The sequence below is a fragment of the Rutilus rutilus genome, assembly GCF_951802725.1.
Source record: "Rutilus rutilus genome assembly, chromosome: 4".
In the NCBI taxonomy this organism is placed as follows: Eukaryota; Metazoa; Chordata; class Actinopteri; order Cypriniformes; family Leuciscidae; genus Rutilus; species Rutilus rutilus.
In genome coordinates, this window is record NC_140212.1 from 30,953,683 (window position 1) to 30,972,505 (window position 18,823).

Below are 18,823 nucleotides of genomic sequence, written 5' to 3' on the forward strand. Positions count from 1 at the left end.
AAATTACAAAAGGCTGAATACAAAACATTCCCTTGTTTAATTTTTTTTTCATTTAATTGTATTTTTCATGTGTACAGTAGGCCGTCTTTATCAATAAAATGTAAAGGTGCATGTAGGGAACATGTAATTAGGTTGCTATCTTTGCTTGGAAAAGTGCATGAAAATGTGATGACCTGAGCAGCATCAGTGTGGCTTAAGGGTATTTACAGTAAGACTGCAAAGTAACAAATCCCTAGATTTTTAGATTTTGAAACCACCTCCTAGATATTTAAATTGCACTGCCTGAGCTATAGTTTCATTGATCAGCTCACCTTAACAGCTGTGGTCTCTGCCTCCGCTGCCCTTCAAGTCTATCTTGACTCAGCCTGAGCCAGTTTTGAATGGCTGTTTCCACCTCAGCCTCAGTTATGTGTGCCAGGGAACCATTCCTAAGAACTGTCACTACAAGATAAAATATAAGGGGAAATATTAATATTAAGGGGAAAAAACACTATCAGGGAAGTAACAATTGTACCCACTACCTATGTCACCAATAAATGTATCATCTACAATAATGTGTTGCCATGTAAACCTGTGTTGTTAACATTCAAGGGTATGTAAACTTTGATCAGGGCCATTTTGGTGTTTTCAGTTATCATGATTAAAAAAGTAGCCAAACAACTTTGTGATGAACGGCCAATATTGTGACCAATATCCTTAAAAGTATTTTGCATGATCAGTTATATTTTGCAAAAAAATGGCAGTATTTAACAACATCTGCCGTTGTATGCAAGCTTTTAAGCACAATTATATACGAAACAGGAATATTGATGAGGTCTCCCTTGATGGGATTGTTACTGCTAACCTAGTAAAACTTATGCAGTAGAATTTCACGCACTGGTCGTGACTTTATGCCAGTCTTCTGTCCTCTCCCCACACCAGTTTAGTTGAGTGGCAAGTTCTGGGGTAAATACTTTCCTGCAGACTCGTCACACTGTTTTTTTTCCACACTGTTTCCCCTGGTTATGGACAGCTTTGCGATCTGTGATAAAATACAGAATCAAAGCAAATGTTACTACATGCAAAATCCTATTTTCTGTCACTTGTCTTGTTTGTTCAAACCTCCTGCTTGGATTTGTGCAAGCCAACAAACAACTGACTCAACTAATCAACTCCGCATTTTGATGTTGCCCACTGTATATACACTTCAAAGTATTAGAGGACATACCATGTGTTTCTTAAAATCGGCATCTCTCTGAAGCCTTTCATCAAAACTGTTTAGTTCTTCCAATGTGGAAATTGGAAGAACTTTTGGATAGTCATCATGGCTTTCTTGTTTTAAAGATTCAAGATTCAAGATATTTATTTGTCATATGGACAGAGTTTACACCATGCAATGAAATTCTTAAGTTGCAAAGGTTCCCACAAATATAAAATGTACACAATATACACATAATATACTTAAAAGATGCAAGTGTAGAATTTGCATTTGGCAGAGAGACATTAAAAGGCATTATAAAAGCATATACATTGAACAATGCAAACATTCACAGTATAGTGCAAAAAGTGCGAATATGAAGTTGTCAAAAGACTGAGTCATTCAACAGCCTGATGGCCTGTGGATAAAAACTGTTTTTAAGTCTGGATGTTCTGGCTTTCATGCTCCTATAGCGTCTGCCAGAAGGTAACAATGTGAACAGTATACGCTGGGGGTGTGTAGTGTCTTTGAAGATGTTGTGTGCCCTCTTAGTGACCCGGGTTTTGTAAATGTCCTGAAGTGATGTTAAAGCCCTGTTTTGAGTTAGGGACTGTACAATTGTTGTCAAATGGTCCAGCTTGAGGTCAAGTTCCCCTAACTGTTCTAGGACAATCCTTTCAACTGCTGTTAGAAATACAGCAACAATTCCATTATTAAACTTATCCTAAAAAGAGCAGTTTACCGAAATCAAGAGAAAGATGTGACCAAATGTACCAGTGCAGTTAGTTGGCATGCGTTGATGGGTAGGAAGGCAATATCTTGGTTCTAGGGAAAGATAAATATGTCACATGTAGGTCAGGAAACATTCAGTGGACCCCAATGAGGTAATTAGGATTAAATAGCTTACGTTCAGGAAAGCCCAGTCCTTCATCGGGCAATTGAGTTGGATGCCGTTCCTCCACTTCGTCTGGCCTCCAACGAACCGTTGTAACTTGGAAATAATAATAAAAAATCATTACCTCATGTTTGTGATTAGTGAAAGGATCCTAAATAATCTAGTTACTCTGCACATGTTAGGTTAAGTTCAAAGGCCTACTGGCCATTATTTCTGAAAGATGCTTACATTCAGTGTAAGCTGGCCTTTGATGACAGTCTGTCTCTGGTCTAGAAAAATCTCTCACAACCAGTTTATATCGGGGTTTAAAGTTGGCACCCACCGATCCACCCAATGCAGGTAAAATTGTTTAGTTGATAATTCAAGATAATAATTCAAGTCCATATTTTAAAGCTCTTTCTTGAAATTGTAATTGGGCTTGAGTCCGATAATTGATCTGTTAAGTTAGTCCAGCTCCGAATGTGCAACATATAAAATTAATTAATAGCCTGATTCTATGTTTCGGCCTCTAGACGACACCTTGTGTTGTTTATTTTGCCACGTGAGTCTGAGTGCTGCACGGAGAGTGCTGACCCTTTAGATGCACATTTAAAACACAGACAGCGAAACGGTACGAATACAGAGCACTACGGTACATGTTACCATATCACATCTATTCGTTTATATCCAGCTGGTCACTTTTATGCAGTAATTAGGCAGCGAAGTTGCATATTTAAAGCTAGTGACATGATACTGATATACAATTGGTTTGACATTGGACTTTTTAAATTTTGTCAGAGATTCAGGTTCGAAACACTTAAAAAGAATACAATTCAGCATAACGGTTCGTTTTGTAAAGTCTTTACACACCACTGAAAACATAGTTATGTATATTATATTGGATTTCTCTCAATAGATCCTCCTAAATATTACCTTTAATTATACGTTGGTTGTAGGTCCAACGTAGTGAAAATGTGAATGTGGCTAGTGAGCAAAAAAACAAAACATTTTACAGTTACTACTTACTGTTCATGCAAGGAGATTGGGGCAGATCAGAGGAAGAAGCTTTGGTGGCAGAGGAGGCAGCAGCAAGAGGGCGGATGGACAGACAGCTAGACAGACGGACTGACAGATAGACGAATGTAGGGACGGACGGACTGAAAGACAAGATGTAGGAAGATGTAGGATACTCAAAGAAGGACTCTTGATGGGAAAATGTGGAGTAGACCAGGTATACCTCCTCTTTCTCAACAATTATATTCTTGATCTTTGCTACCTTTCCCTGAATGTAGATGTGGCTTTTGGCTTGGTCAAGTTTAAGGGTGAAAAGTTCTACATTATATTGGGTGTACTGTTGTGCACAGTGAAACAATGGTGGTAGAGGTCCTGATGAGTGTTCTCTCCTTACACCTAAACTTTCTACTCTCTCCATTTGTACAGACTCACTCTCTGCAAGCCTCTTCACAACCTGGCAGCAGGGAGATTCTGGTTTCCTGACAAGCCTCTTTAGTTTTTGCATGAAAATTTCAAATTTGAAGGCAGTGAAGGAATCCAGGTTCCCATGCACCCTGACATCTTGTGCAAGGTGTACAAGGTTGTGCACGTTGTAGGAAAAGTACATGTCACCATACAGCTTTCCTAAGTGCTGAACAAACAACACAAGCGCATCATTTGCATAATCAGTGTACGTCTCAAGCAGCGCCTTGTTTGACAGTATGAACACTCCAAAAAAAAAAAAAGTAAGATCTTTTTTTCTTTTTTTCTGATCTTCAAGAGCTTCTCAGAGACAATCTTCACCTGTAAACCTGAGAGCCTGCAAGCCAGTGGACCCTTGATCCACAGGTGCAAGAGTTGCCTCATGACACCCAGGCAAACAAGATGCATGTAGTCTAATGGAAACCCACTGACCATGCCCAAAGATGTGGCAACCAGAGGTGAATATCCGAGATGATGCCCTTCATCAGCCATTTCTTTGAAGTCTCTGTCATTCCGGAGGCGGGCATCAGTCTGAGGGAATATCACCCTATTGTTCACATATTCCCCCTCCTGCATACATTTCTCACACCCTGAGTAGCCTGTGTGTCCTTTAACATTCTTCAGAAAAGCTCTGGCTGGTGCATCACAGACCATTGAGCACAGTTGGAGCCTCATGGTAATTCCTTGAAATGTAAATCCTTTCTCCAAGTCAATAACTTCACCAACAAAATCTTCCAGATACTCAATGAGTGATGGCTTTCTGGTACCACAGAAAAGCCTGATCACAAATGGCTGATGCTGGGGGAGGTTCCTGATGACTCCAAGAATGGGCCAGAACTCGGTGGAAGAACTTTTAAAAACTGGCAACCCATCCACATTTGCTTGAAGTTCTAGGCATACACCACTAGTCAATATGGACTTATTTGCCTCCAAAGTGGTCTTGATTGACTTCAGGATTCCAAAGTAATGGTATGTCCCACCAGCCTTTTCCTGGGCAACCACTAACTCTGACCGTGAAGTCCTAAGTAGTGTTCTAGCATCAGCTGGCAATGATGGATGATGGTACTTTAGAATTTTCAATGAATTACTCAGTGCACTGTGTGTTATATTTTTCTTTCATGTGTTATATTACTGTGTGTTATATTTCCTGCAATGCCCAGGATGCCAATCTACTTTCCATACGAGCTTCCTCTTCTTCAACAGAGCTACTGTTATCAGACTGTAAAGAATCTAACTCCTCAGGGAAAGATGATTCACAGTCCATAAAGTCCTCCTCATTGTTAACTGGATTCATAATTTTCAACTGGTACATTTTCAGCCCTACAGCCTAAAGCAAAATCAGACTGAATTGACTCCAATTGTTGGTTAACTCTTTCTCTAGATTTTCATTTCAAGGTCCAGTAGGAGGCTGTATTTACCATACTTCAGAGACACAGAAAACAAAGAAAACACAAGAGAAAGAAAACAAAAAGAGCACAATGAGAAATGGCAATCAGCATCAAGTTGTACATGGCAAAAGCAATAGTTTGCAATAATTTGCTCACATCCAGATACAATCCGCACTTAGTATTTTTCAGTGAAATATATTTGGGATCAGAAAATGGAAAAGGTTTTTTACTGTATATATGTTTTACACGTGCTGTGTGTTAAAATAATGACTGCCTTGACAAAATGGATGGTCAAAAATTGAGGTATTAAATTATTTTAAATTATCTATATGGCAGTATACAGTATGTGGTTGTTTTCCCCATGATATTGAAAATGATACTGAATATTTATATTTTTCAAGGTATCTTATTGAAGTTAGAAATTCCAGTATCGTGACCACTAATTCAAGTTCTTTGTCAAAAGTAAAATAGTGTTTTGCTGAAAGTAGCTATTTTCTACTATGATTTGATTAAATATTTATTGGTAATGTATTAAATGTCACCACCTAAAAGTCACCTTAAATAAAATCCAACTTACGTTTTGTATGACAAACTCTGTTTTTAAAGTTTATTCAACTATTTAACAAAAAAAGTTGAGATAAACAATTTAATTCCAATATCATTTAATATTTAAAGTAGGGAGAACTAACAACTTTTAGTTTGTTAATAGGATAGATAGGGATGGGTATCATTAAGGTTGTAACGGTATTACTACTCTTACCGATACTGCTTATCGGTCCGGTACTTTAACGGTATTCTTATCGGTACTTTGTGTTGTGTTGTGTTTTTTTTTTTTTTTTTCAGGAACAAATTGAGAACAGAATTAACATTGCTTTATTTTTTTAAATGTAAAATTAATAAAAAAAAATTATGTATAGTGAAAGAAACAGCCATGTTTGAACAAATAACTATTATACAAAAAACAAATGAATGTAAAACAAATTAAACTACATTTTTCTATTATAATAAAAAAGTTGCAAAATGTGGCCAATGTTTACATTTGATCATGAACCCATGTTCACATGATTAAGTTAATTCTGTGTCAGAATTTCATCATTACAAATTAATTTCTGGGTATAATTTCTAAATATTATACATCTATTTGTTAATGCACCAGTTCTGAATATTATAGGCTACATATGTTAATACACCAGTATGAAGGCATTTTTTAGTGTTTAAGATTTATATACTGCAGAAAAAAAAAATACTCTAAGTAGGCTATTTGTAAACTAACTTAACCCTGTGGGGTACTTCATTTATGACTCACACTCAGGACTTTCGGGTCAAAAAATGACCCGGAGGGCGGGATTAAGACAAATTTTTTTTTTGTAAAATCAATGAAATATATTTTTGTTCAATAATATGTTTTCTTTTCTTTTTTGGTGTTTTGAGATAATTTTATGATTTATAATTAATATTTATGCAATAATTATGACCCATTTTTTCCCATTGAATTTAATAGAAAATGTGTGTATGTATAATAAAAAATAAATAAAAATATTAAAGCTGTATTTCATTTTAGAGTCAAGCCTAGGCCTCATGAAAGCAAGTTGCCATCTGGTGGACACATTGAGCATTTTTATCATGCAATAGCACATTTTTACCGCTAGTGGATTTACAGCTCTCTGTAGAAAGGCTTGTGAATTCTAGTGATTTTTGCACATATTTGCCCATTTTTTCAGGTTGTTGATTTTAATATATAATAACAGATTCTCAAAGACTTTTTTTTTCAAGTTTTTTGTCTGTTTGGTTGGTTTAAATGGTAATTTGAAGTGCCAGTTTTACTTTATAATAGTCAAACCTGAACATTGCATTAGAAAGAGAACAAATGGAAAGCATTTTGTTACCCATTGTTTCATAGGCGTCGATTTCGGGGGGGACGGGGGGGACGCGTACCCCCCAGATTTCGTCATGAGTCATTTTGTACCCACCACTTTTAACTTCCGTCCATATTAATTTGACTTTTGGTTCGATTTTTTTGACCGTTTTCAGTGGTTGTGAGGAGCAATATGAGAGAGAAATTTGGTAATCATTGTCTGACCCAACAAAAAAAACATTATAATATTCATTTTATTTTATTTTCCGTGTTCGCATTTATGAGGGAAAAAACAACGTGTCAGTTTAGGTTACGGACGTGCAGCGCTCTGAAAGCGGCACTAAAAGACTACTTTAAAACTTTCACAGAGACCTCAAACAGAACAGCTGCCTTTCTTTAAAGTGAATTTCGTTTTGTATTAATTATATCTTACATTTCATGTAACGTTTCATGAACCAATGGATTTAATATAGCTATAAAAAGTAAATATAGCAGAATCATACGTGACGCATTGCTGCCACATACATAGCCTATTATTTTTTCACCTCAATTATGTCTACTAACGAGATCTTATGTCGTTTTAAAATAACTATGCATTTTAATTGTTTATTAATGAACTAGTCTTTTCTAAATCAGTGTAGGCTGCCTGCATACTTATCTCCACATCTCCGCTGTAATGTAGCCTAGATGCGCCTTTCATACGGACAGGATTACATAATCAGATGTAGCTACCGTATTTGCTTTCGATTGGATTTTTTTTTTCGTTGGTGGACTTTTTTTTTAGTAACTTTATAGTTATATTTCTCATGTCTGTGAGGCTTGTCTATACACTGTTTGTCAGTTCATTTTTGAGGCGCGCTCCAATTCACAGAGATCATGAAAGCGCGCCCTGTTCGTTTTCTTTTATTTTACAAAGGCACACCGTTTTCTTGTTGTTGTGAGTTTACACAAATAAAAGTAGTTGCGACTGATGTATTATTATATTCTGTATGACCAGAAATGGAGTATTTTAAGTTGTTTCCACTGTTGATAGGAAAATGCGAGTGATGGCACCGGCGCCTCCATCCACATAGGCTATAGTGCGCGCTCCATACTCTGCACAAACACTTGGATATGCGCTTCCTAATAGCAAACATTTATTTAGGTTAACGTTAGAGCGAGCGGCCATGCCAGACGGATAATCCTCTTCATGTTTAACTAATCAAATTCTGTTGCATTTTATTGCGCCAGTTTGAAAAGGGCGGCTGAAACACTTAGCCTATACAGACAAACGCCCAACGCTGGTGTTTTTCTTTAAACAAATTCGTTTAGGCTTTAAAATAAATATTGTTTATGGGCTAATTAATGCCACAATAATTTATTTATTTTATTTGTTTTGCATTGAATACCATTGCATATTTTCATTGAATGCATTGAATATTTGCTATGCACCGCTATGCCATCCTCCCATAGAAAGACACGTTAAGAGCCACCTATTTTCCTTATAATAAAGGGTTTCTACGAAAGGAAAACGCTTAATGTATAATTAAATGCATTGCGTTCATATTCTTTATCACTGAAGCTTTTTCTTTATTATAAAGGTGTATTATTCCATTAAAAAAGGGACTGTTTATAAGGTGACAATCTGTTATACATCTTGAAGATTTTTGTATTGTATTGTATCTTCTGTTATAAACACGAAGATTGACATTTCGTTAATAAAACAAAATAAAAACACAAGGTGTAAAAAATAAACAACTTAGGCTATGTTCTGTTAGATGTGTTTTGACTAGTTTTTGTTTAATTATATCTCTATGAAGATATAGCCTATTAACAATCATTCATAATCATTACTTTTACGAAGTGGACGAGCGGAGCGGAATATTCAGAAATGCGCTCTCCACTCACGAGCTCTGATCGGAACAAACCCGAACCTCACTGTCTGCTGAACTTGCGCAGAAACATCAAAATATAACCAGCTTTTTAAAATGTTTTTTAAAACTAAACACTATTTTAGCACAAATTATGAGCTCATTGGCGATTTTTTTATAATTATTGACAAAATTAGAATATAGCCTAGTAAAAGGTTTTTTTTTTTTTTTTTTTTTGGGTGGGCCTGTTGAAAAGTGGGGCCGTGCCTGAGCTACAGGACATCGTCTTCCAAAACATAACCTGCGCGAAAGAGAGAAAAAAATGAATGCGTCATTGTACCCAGCACTTCTGAAAATGCACTTCCGAATGCGTCTCTGTCCCCAGCACATTTCAAACCAAACTGACGCCCATGCATTGTTTTAATTCTAACTAAATAAAAATGCAATTCTTTCAGTCATAACATATTTTTATTAATCTTTCATAATAAACATTTTCATTAAAATTATGTTTTGCAATTCAATGAACAAATTCAATGAACAGTAACTCAAAATTGGCAACATCAAATAATGAACAAAAAACTAAAATAACAGTAAAAGTATAATAATTATTATCAAACAATGGAAAATAGAAAAATAAAAAAAGTGTTTTAAATATCATAACTATATATTTACATATTATTATGTGCATACTATTTACATAGGCTATTCTATGAACAGTAACTCAAAATTGGCAACGGCAATTATAAACAAAAAACTGAAATAACAGCCAAAGTATAATAATTATCAAACAGTAAATTAGAGAAATAAAAAAAAGTATCCTAACTATATTTACATATTATTTACATACTAACTAATTACAGATTACAGTTTTCACATATAACAACAGAGTGTCTCTTGCAAATAGGAATGTGACACCTTGAGCAAATATGGTGCCCGTTTTCAACTCCTGTGGCAAGCAACTTTTGCATTTCCACCTTTTGGACGAGCTCGGGAGGGACCAGCCGTGGAGGAAACTGCATCCTCATCGCATTCCTGCACTTTCTTCATGAGTTGATGAGAGGCTGGGGAGCATGGAATGTGCCTCCTCAATTGTATAAAGGGGCACACGAGCGCTCTTCCTAGGTCCTCCAGAAAGTGCCTCCTCCTGAAGCTGTCGGCCTGTCTCCAACTGGGATTTACTTCCCTCCATATGACAAATGCATTGTATGCCGACACGTCTACCATATTGTAAAACACTGCCATGGGCCAGCGAGCTGTCTTCCTCCGGCAGGTGTAGGTTGCAACAATCTGGAATATCACAAAAAAGCATATACATTTAGTATTACTGCTGACATCCAGTGATAGTTCAATTCTCTTTACATGCCATTTAGCTTAGATTAAAAAAAATATATATATATGAAATGATGTGTGTGTGTATATATATATATATATATATATATATATATATTTTTTTTTTTTCATATAAATGTGTGCATATATATATACACATTTATAAAAAATAAAAGAATATAATATATATACACACAAATAATTGCATAAAATACTTTTTTTTTATTCTAAGCTACATGGCATGTAGTAGATTGAACTATCAATGGATGTCATATATATATATATATATATATAATATATATAATTATTCATATTTATTATTATTATTTTCATCATTATAATTTTTTATAATATATATTTATATCAATAAAAAACTACAAAGTAGCAAATACCTTGTCAAGATTGTCCACTCCCCCTTTGGTGCTGTTGTAGGACAAGATCATTGACGGTTTCTGGTCGTCTCTTTCACTCAGTGCCGGATCGCTGTGACACGATCGGTAAGACACGATGGCATGTGTCTCTGTAAAGGCGAAAAGAGATGAGTATATCGCCCCGCCTTGTGTTGGTCAGAGCACTTGGCAGCTCTGGCTTGTTCTTGCGGATTGTGCCAATCATTCTAATTTTCTTTTTTAGGAGCTCTGTGCCAAGAGCATATGAAGTGAAAAAATTATCACAAGTGACAATATGTCCCTGAAATCCATCCATCATGTCCAGGACTATTCTTCTTCCCAGGTTTATTTCATGTGGCATCCCTGAAGGTTTTCCTGTGTAAACTTGCATTTTCAAGCAGTAGCTCGATTTTGAATCACACGCTGCCCATATTTTAATGCCATATTTGGCAGGTTTTTTTGGCATACACTGCTTGAAAGGGCACCTGCCCCTGAACCCCACCTCATCGACTGTAATGTTTGCATCTGGTCGGTACATCAGTGGTAGTCTTTCGACCCAGTCTTCCCACATCTGTCTTATTGGTGCCAGTTTGTCATGTTCCCTCCTCACAGCTCTTGACCTCTTGTCATCAAATCTCAAAATCCTCATCAGCTGTTTGAATTTGTTGAGTGGCATTGTTGCACGGAAAATTGCCCTTCCCATCTCACTGTCCCATAAACTTACAGCCGATTCGTTGTGAGATTTCAAAACCCCAGCCAAAATTAGCAGCCCAATAAATGCTTGGATTTCTTCATGTTCAATATTAGCCCACCCTTCACCAAACACTCGCTGCCCCTCTAAATTGGTCCTGTCAAGTAGCTTTTGTTGCATAGAGCTTGTGAAGAAAAGTTCAAAAGTAGATTTTATGTCTTCAGCCCTTACAATGGGATTCCTTGTTGGTCCAGGGGCAATTTTTCTGACCTCCTCTGCCCTTGCTCTCCCTTGGGTCTGTGGAGGAAGAATTGAAGTCCACAGTATTTCCCTGTTCTTGGGTGGGAAAGTTTCAGTGCCTTCTCTCTCCTCTGAATCCTCCTCTGCCTCCTCATCCTCATCCATGTAGTTTGGGTCAGCCTCTGTTATTCCTCTTCAGAGACTGTCTCTGTTCCCTCTTCATCACTGCTTTGCAGTAAATAATCCAGAGTCTCCTGAGCACTATATCTCTTAGCTATTGTAATTTGTGGAGAATGAACTGTGGGCTGGGCTCAAAGTGGCAATATTTATACCCCAAGTTTTTGTTTTCATAAACAAATGCTGTGATTGGCTTTTGTTTTCATAAACAGGTGCTGCAATAGGCCTGGAGGTTACTAGGGAAGAATTCCATCCTTTGATCTTACTCACTCACTCACTCAACTCTCTCTCTCTCTCTCTCTCTCTCTCTCTCTCTCTCTCTCTCTCTCTCTCTCTCTCTCTCTCTCTCTCTCTCTCTGTGTGTGTGTGTGTGTGTCAACAGATGCTGTGATTGGCTTCTTGTTTTACTCTCTCTCTCTCTCTCTCTCTCTTTCTCTCTCTCTGTGTGTGTGTGTGTTCAAGAGAGAGACATGGTGTGTGACTTTTGCATTTTGGATCCAATGTCTCTCCTTTATTTGATTCATTGATTTTATTTCACATATTTTCACATTTCTCTGTTACAGTTTCACCAGTCTCATATTTCCCAATGTGTGTTTGTGTGTGTGAGTTTGTCTATTTTGCAACCTTGATGGCTTACAGTCTCATGCTTTCATTGCTGTGCACTTTATTTCTTACATTGATCAATAATTGCTTTTATTTCACACATTTCCCAAAAATAGCTTTTGCAATGACACGCGTTCATTTGTGTGTGCGTGTGTTTGCGAGTTTTTGTCTGTTTTGCAACCTTGATGGCTTACAGTCTCATGCTTTCATTGCTGTGCACTTTTTTTTTTACATGGATGAATAATTGCTTTTATTTCACACATTTCCTAAAAATAGCTTTTGCAATGACACGCGTTCATTTGTGTGTGCATGTGTTTTTGTGTGTATAAGTGTGTGTGTGTGCGAGTTTTTTTTGTCTGTTTTGCAACCTTGATGGCTTACAGTCTCATGCTTTCATTGCTGTGCACTTTATTTCTTACATTGATGAATAATTGCTTTTATTTCACACATTTCCCAAAATTAGCTTTTGGAATGACACGCGTTCATTTGTGTGTGTGTGTGTGTGTGTGTGTGTGTGTGTGTGTGTGTGTGTGTGTGTGTGTGTGTGTGTGTGTGTTTTTGTGTGTATAAGTGTGTGTGTGTGTGAGTTTTTTTGTCTGTTTTGCACTCTTGATGTTTTAGAGATTCACCCCTTCACGCATTGTGGCTGATTTGTAGATTGTATGCACAAAAAAACTCTGTATTTTCATATTTTTGCCAATTTCCCATTCATTTCCTATGGGGGTCATTTTTGACCCGAAAGTCCTGAGTGTGACTATTTTTTTTACGACCACTTAGACTTTTCAAATCCTGTCCCCAATTTTTTGGGGTGTTCATATACCAAGTACCAATAAAGTCACCAAGTTTCGGACCATTCCGATGAAGCTACGATTTAAAAAAAATATATATTTAAACGCTTCGGGTCAGCTATTCATAAGGGAAATGGCTCTTGGAAAAAAACTATTAAGATGGCGTGAGGTCCTTGTCCTCACCGCCCTGTACCTTCTTCCTGAGGGAAGCAGCCTAAAAATGTCACTTTAGATCACTTTATCAGATTAAAGCAGGATTTTTTTTTCATGTAGTCAACCTGCATTACCCTAGGCCTTTTGACATACAAATGTCATATGGAGGGAATGACACAACTCTCCTTGTCGTGCCATATTGCTTTCTCTGGTAAACATTTTTATAATGTTATACATGTTTCTGTCAGAGACAAGGCAATGGGTTTGCAATGTAAATTCACTGACAATAAATGGTGAGTGCTGTGATCTAGTGTTATTGTGCTTGTTTTCATTTGATAGTAGTTGATAGTTCTATAATTCAGTAACACCGCATCTTATGATTTATATTTTTTTAAAACACTAGAGAAATGAAAAGTAAATATTACACTTAAAGTGTCATTTTTTTAAGTAAAATTGTAGTTAAATTAACTCTATACAGCGTAATCATATTACTCTTAACAGTGTGATTAAACTACAGTGTTAAATAGTTTTATTGAGTAGAATTAATTCTAAAAACTTGACACTGACCAAAGAGTAAATTTTACACTGATTTTGAGTGGGACCAAATGTTATCTGAAACAGAGTCAAATTCAACTCTATAGGAGTTAAAATAACACTTCTGTTTTTACTGTGAAGTAGGCTATAGCCTACAAGTTATCCTGCTTTTTGCCATGGCTTGCCATACTGCCCAGAAAAAACGTACTCGGTTACTAACGTAACCTCGGTTCTTTCTCTCTAGGAGTAATATCTTACGCTAGGGGAAAATCTCTTTTCCCCGAGATATTGAAGCCAAAAATTATCCTTAATTTTGAAACAATGTAAAACGCGTTGCGGCAGCATGCAGACATAGGCAAGGCGGCTCGCGCGCCTATTGGCTGTCCTGCGGCAACTGCAGCAGCCTATCGAGAGAGGCCCCTCGTGACGTCAGATCCAATCCGAAACAGGCGTGGCTTGGGCCTAGCGTGTTGCAGGCATGGCAAAGATACGCAGTACTCGTTCCCTCTTCTAGAGAGAACCGAGGTTACGTTAGTAACCAGCAGAGCGAGAGCGTGGTCTCGGGTCCCGGGCCTGTCGACGCTGAGAAGCGGCGGCGGGCGGAGGCTGCGGCTGGGAGCTTCGAGCAGACGGCTGTTTTGAGCGGCCTGCTGCGGAGTGTTTCATGGCCTGTGACGTTTTCTGCACCTCAGCGAATCTATCCGCAAAATCTTTGACGGACGATCCAAAGAGGCCGGCAGAAGAGATGGGGGCGTTGAGAAACGCGGTGCGCTCTGACTCCGACATCTCAGAGAGCATCAACCATAAGTGTCTCTCCGCTACGGTGAGAGAGGCCATGTTCCGCCCTATGGCCTGTGCAGCGGACTTAGTGGCGCGAAGAGCTAGGTCCGTGGCGCTCCTTAAGTCCGGCACGCTGAGAGCTCCCGGTCCTTTCTCATCCAGTTTACAGAGAAGGTCGGCCTGGAAGATCTGCAGGATGGCCATTGAGTGCAACGCAGATGCAGCCTGTGCAGCGGTGGCTGAAGTTGTGCGGCAAGCTTTAGATGGTAGCGCTATCTTGGCACGCCGTCCAGCGGAGGGCGGGCAAAGATGGGCCGCTGCAGCTTCTTCCACAGGAGGAAGAGAATGGTATCCTCTGTTTTTAGCACCGTCGAAGACGGCAAAACGCGGTCCCCTTGCAGGAAACATCCATCCAGCCAGCCGGTTGTGCGCAGGCTCCTTGGGCGTCGACCACTCAAGGCCGAGGCTCGCTACGGCCTGCGTAAGCAGACGCATCAGCTCTGCTTCAATGCGGGCCCTTTTCCCAGAAGGCTCGCGAGCAGAGGGAGCGAGATCCACAGAACTCGACCAGTCCTCACTGCCCGACGCCAGGATAGAGCAGCTGTCATCCTCCACAGACGCGGCTTCTTCATCGTCATCCATGACGGAAGCGGCGGCAGACGGCGGCCGCTCCTCTGTCAGTAAGAGACTCGGGCGAAGCTGGCGGGCAAAGCTGGCGGGCGAACCGGCAAGCTTTTGCGGGTTGGAGGAGGTTCCGGGACCCGCAGAGCACGGCGCTTTTTACGGCGCGGCACCGCAGCGGGCGGAGGTGCAGTCTCGGTGAAAGATGCTAGGCGAGTCCTCAGAGTCACCATAGCCGCTGAGGGTAGCCGCTGTCAGCGAACGTTAGAGCTGCGTGATCCTCACCCAGGCAGGAAACGAGCCACAGAAGGTACGAGGCATCTTTAAAAAGACACTCAGCTCTTTTAGAATGAGAGTGTGAGTCGCAGCGGCGAACACACACTAGCAGAGAAAAAGGATATAATAATTAAAATAATATCATCATAAATGTATTAATATACTCTGACTTTTTACATGCTTAATAATTCTTCAGTGTGTGGTACTCCTCAAAACATGGGACAGCACACAAGGGAGTGTTGCATGGCACACACATGTGCTTGGTGAGGCGCCTCTGCTTGCCCTTGCGTGTGCTGGAGAGGCAGACCTTGCAGTGCCGCCTGGTCTTGCTGCCCTGGGAAGTGGTCTGAGGGACTTCAGATGGGAAATGCCTAGCTGTAAGGCGCAGAGGAGTGTCCAAGGCAGGACGCCCTCCTTTAGCTGGACACCGCAATGTGCTGTACTCCTCCAGCAGCCCTCTCATCAGGTTCGTTCTGAATATCGGGAGGTCATTTCCTTTCCTACTCATAGTAGAGCACATCAATAGGGAGTGAGGAGAATAGAATAGTATGTGACAGTGTGGTCTGTTTATTATTGTGAATTTGTTAACACTTTAGATTACATTAATTAAAAATGTTATCACTTTTTATCTTGTTTATATTTATTATTAGATGATTTGTATCCATTTCTCACCAGTAATTTGCCGATAGACGATGTGGCTGTTGAGTAAAACAGTGTCAAGTACATGAAAAAAGATTTTCTTGTACCACTTGGTAGACTTTCTGGCGCATTCATGAAAACCAGTCATCATGTCAGCTTTGTCAACTGCCCCCATCTTTTTGTTGTACTCGAGCACACAGACTGGCTTCATCCTTGGCTGCCCAGTGATGTGATCCTGCTTCCCTGTGGCTGCCATACCAGTTGGGTGGACTGTGGTAAGGACATGAACATCCCTCTTGTCATGCCATTTTACTGCCACCTGTGACCCATTCTCTTCGAATTCCACCTCACCTTTTTTCATCTTACAGGTGAACTTTGGCATCCCTTTCCTGTTTGCGCACACAGTCCCACAAGCTCCAGTGCCAAGTGACAAGAGGTGCTGGAAAAGTGTGGGACTACTGTACCAGTTGTCCACATAAAGAACATGACATTTTCTTAGGTAAGGTGCTAGAAGTGTCATCACAACGGACCCAGAAATCCCAAGTCCTGGGTAATGTTGGATGTCAGTGGTAGATCTGGTGTAAATGATCATGTCCTCCACATAGCCAGTGAGCACATCACACAAAACAAAAAACTTGACCCCAAATCTGTGCCGTTTGGAAGGAATGAACTGACGAAATGCCAGCCTGCCTTTCCACTTCATCAGAGACTCATCCACACACAGATCCCTGTATGGCACAAAAATGTGACGAAAGGAGGAGGTGAGAGCAGTGAAAATGTTTCAGATTTTTTTTCAGCGGGTCGTTGGAAACTGCTGTCGCATTGTTAGTGAAGTGAAGACAGCGGAGGAGCAGAAGGAAGCGATCCTGTGAGAACAAAGACCTAAAAAATGGGGTCAAGAGCATGGGGTCTGTGCTCCAGTAATCACGAAGTGATGTTTTTTTTATCACCCCCATTAGGAGAACTGACACTAAAAATGTGTACATTTCAGGGATATTTTTTGGAACCCATTTAACCAGCTTTCCTTTTATTTCCCTTTCTTGCAAGTCAGAGGCATAGCGGTTTGTTTCCTCCACAATTTCTCCCATGACATCTTCTGTGAGGAACATTTTAAAACAGTTGACCTCACTGGGTGATTCTGGTGGATTTTGCACACCACAGAGCTGGTTGTCAAAATTGCCTGGGCCAGGAGGATTAAAAAGGTTGGTTGCCTTCCATAACAATGAGTTTACCTCTTCTGCCTCATTTAGGACTGGTGTCGTCTCTTCATCTGCAATGTTGTCAAGAGCTTCAAGGTTTGGGGGAAGATCTTCATCGCTGTCACTCTCTGCCTCGCTGTCAAAAATCTCCTCATCAGAATTAAAAAAAATGTCCTCAATTTCCTCATTTGTCAGTTTTCTTCTTTTATTTCTTCATTTTCTCTGAAGTTGGTGAGCTTGATTAAAGTTGTGTCTTTACAGTAGAACAAAGGCGAGTGTGAGGTAACGGTGACGTCAGCTCTACATCACTTGTCAGCGGGAAAAAAAAACTTGCAATGCATGACAGTTAAAATCTTTTTTATTTTATACAAAATATTTACAAACTTGTAGTTATTAACATCGTTAACAATATGTAAGGGAACTCCTAATGTGGTTTTAATACTTGGAGAAAAAAAGATCATGTTGATCGGTAAGTTATCACGGGCTATGGGCGCCGCCATTATTTGTTTACAATACAGATGGAGAGTCGGATTCGGAGCCTGCTGGATTTACAACATGCAAGATCATCCATGTCTCCCGAAATATATGACAGTAACCCCCGCTTCACTGCATCTCACGCGAAGCTCCTGCTTGACGCTCACGCGCTGCTGCTGCTCCTTGTGTGAATGCACTCATTGATTAACATGCACGCACGCCGAAAAAAATACGCGCTGCTCACGAGTCTGACACTTGCTGTGTGAAACGGACGTTTTATCTACAAGGTGTGTTTGACTCGAATAAATATTAATATTACATCATGTTTAAAAGGTTATTTTGCTGTTATAAATATTAGTGTGCAATAATAAACTATATATTTGTTATTGTGTAATGTAATTTAAAGTGAATGAAACCTAAAATAAACATTAAAATACACTGAACAGTTGTGATAATGATGAGTGCCAGTCAAAGCGGAAAAGCAGTGAAAACAAAGGTTTGTAATTTTGAATTTAGCAGTTGATCATGTGATTCACTGAACGTTCTAATCACACCGGTGTGATCGTACGCTCCAGGGACCAGCCTAGACTGATCACACCGGTGTGATCGTACGCTCCAGGGACCAGCCTAGACTGATCACACCGGTGTGATCGTACGTGTCAAAGGGTTAAATAAGAATGACTCCCCTCGCTCAAAAATAAATGCATTAACTAAGACGGGCAGAGTAAGCTCCAAAATCAGAAAAAACACCACTCTATCATGAAGCCTTGATTGAAGACATAAAGAATAAGTAATGTATAGCAAGAAAAGAAAAAGGAAAAACAACTAATAGCAAAGGTAACAGCGGGGAGGATTGTGAAGAAGTACAGGCTACAAGGTTTTGCCGAAAATGCCTTTGGATTTTCAAAGAAGTGTTCAGAGTGAAGACCTCTGTTCCACCAACAGAAATCCCACAAACAGGTTCACTGCTGCTTTCAAGTCCAAAGTCAAAACCTTCTTCACTCAAGATGACAACAGTCGGATAACGACTGGATGAAAACAAACAATTACCAAGAACAAGGTGAAGAAGCAGAAAAGGTTTCTGGCTGACACAATGAAAAATCTTCACAAAAAAATTCTTACTGAAAACACAAACACCATATCATACTCCCTTTTCTGTAAGCTTCGCTCATTTTGGGTTGTACATCCCACTCTCTGTGACCGGAACACATGTCTGTGCAAGATCCATGAAAATCTCAGATTTGTCATTGAGAAGTTGCATAATTTGAGGCTCATAGATACTTCAGATCCCGAGAGTTTGACTAAAATGA